Genomic DNA, 2,185 nt, shown 5'->3' with positions numbered 1-2,185 from the left:
TTGGTTCTTGGTCCTCGTTTGCGGGCATCCATGGAGAGAAATGAGGTTTTGGTGAAAAATGGGTTTGAGAGAAAAGGTGAGATATGTGAGAAATCTGATGATAAATGTCAAGAAAGAAGGAAAGATTGATGTAGTTTGCAAGGTTGGGTGAATGGGTAACTGAGTGAAAGGAGGATGGACGAGATTTTGGTAGAAGAGAGGAAAGGCTACAGTTGTGTATTCGAATACCAAATGTAAAATAACCCTAAAATGTGAAACAACTTTTATATCTGGGCAAAAACACGAAGGCGTATTCGACTACACCTAGTTGTATTTGAATACACATTGTTCTGGGAACGTATATTCAACTACACATAAGTTGTATTCGAATACAAGAATTTCTGGAAAAGTATGTATTCGAATACATACATTTGTATTCGACTACATATGCGAATTTTTGCTTAAAAACTAAATTTTTATGGAAATCTCAACACGTAATACACAAATTTATATATCAAAAAACAATAATCATCAAGGAATTTTATTTTAACAACTTTAAGATGAAATTTTTGAAGAGAGATGACAAATTATATGTACCATGCTTGCATACCTACAAAATTCAAATTAAATTTTATTAGGTACCCAATGTGCTTTGGGTCCTTGATGGTTAGTACCTTTCTTTACCCATACGTAATGCCCTCTTGGAACACTAATGTTTCTAATGTGACAGATATTAGGTGTATGACCATGAAGACCACAATAAGAACAAGTAGGAGTAAATCTATTTTTAAAAGCATGTGTATGAGATTTACTATGAATAATTTTCTCTTTATAATGGTGATCCTTTTTCATAATTATAATCTTTTCTTGATTGGATTGATTACTTGCTTTGACAAAAATGGTCTTATTCAAGTTTGATTTATCAAATTTTGAGTATCCAAGATCACTTTTGTCATTTGAGTATCTTTGCATATTTAAAACATTTTCCAAGCCTATTTGTCCTTTTCATATCGTTCAATTACTCTATTTAATTGAACAATCTTGAAGGAGAGGGAATCACATTTATTGCATGCAAAATTTTGTTTTAGTTTTTCCTAATTTTTTTCAATAGTGTCAACTTTTTCTTGAAGACTTGAGATTTGTCTCTTTTGTGTTGATACTAGTTTGAACAGATTTTTGCATTCAATAAGTAGTTCCTTGATGGCGTTTTGAGCCTCATTATATTCTAGAATCAATTCACTATTAGTTTTATGAAGAAGAAAGGAGTCTATGTTACTAACCTCTTCTTCGTTATCTGATTGATGTGATGCCATCAATGCAACATTAGCGCATTCTTCACTTTCTGTTTCTGAAGATGAACTTACTTCGTTGTCTTCCCAAGCTATGTATGCCTTCTTGAAGTCTTTCTTTTTGGTGGCCTTTTTCTTAATAAGGTTTGGAAAATCTGCCTTGATATGTCCTTGTTTTACGCATTCAAAGCAAGTGAAGTTTTGATTTGAAGTAGAACTATCTTTCTTCCTAAAACTTTTCCTTTTGAAAGTTCTGTCATTTTTAAGAAACTTACCAAATTTCTTAACAAGGAACGTAATATTTTCATCTTCATCTGAATTTTCATCTTTTATTTGTTCTCTTGATTCGGTCTTTAGAGCAATGTTTTTGGTCTTCTTTTCTTGACTTTCATTTTGTTCTAACCTTCCAAGTTCGATTTCGTGTTCTTGGAGTTTTCCAAAAAGTGCATAAAGAGACATCTTTGTTAGGCTTTTCTTTTTAGAAATTGTCGTTACTTTAGGTTACCATGCCCTTATTAATGATCTCGGAACTTTAAGGTTCAATTCATCATTAGTGAAGGTTTTTCCAAGAGCCGTCAAGTGGTTGGTCAGATGAGAAAATCTTTTCTGCAAGTCCAGAATAGATTCTTTGGGTTGCATTCGGAACAATTCATACTCTTGAGATAATGTGTTGAGTTTGGAACACTTTACCTCAATAGTTCCTTCATGTGTTATTTCAAGTGTATCCCAGATTTCTTTAGCTGTTTTGCAATGGGATATACGGAAAAATTCGTCCATTCCAAGTGCCGATTGTAACATGTTTTTGGCCTTTTTATCAAACAATACTTTCCTTTGTCATCATCTGTCCATGAGACTTTTATATTTACTTCTTCTTTATTATTGATAACTGTTGTTGGAACATAGGGACCGTTTTCTAC

This window comes from Cicer arietinum, chromosome 5 (genome assembly GCF_000331145.2).
Source record: "Cicer arietinum cultivar CDC Frontier isolate Library 1 chromosome 5, Cicar.CDCFrontier_v2.0, whole genome shotgun sequence".
Classification (NCBI taxonomy): domain Eukaryota; kingdom Viridiplantae; phylum Streptophyta; class Magnoliopsida; order Fabales; family Fabaceae; genus Cicer; species Cicer arietinum.
Note: the sequence above shows the minus strand (reverse complement) of the source record.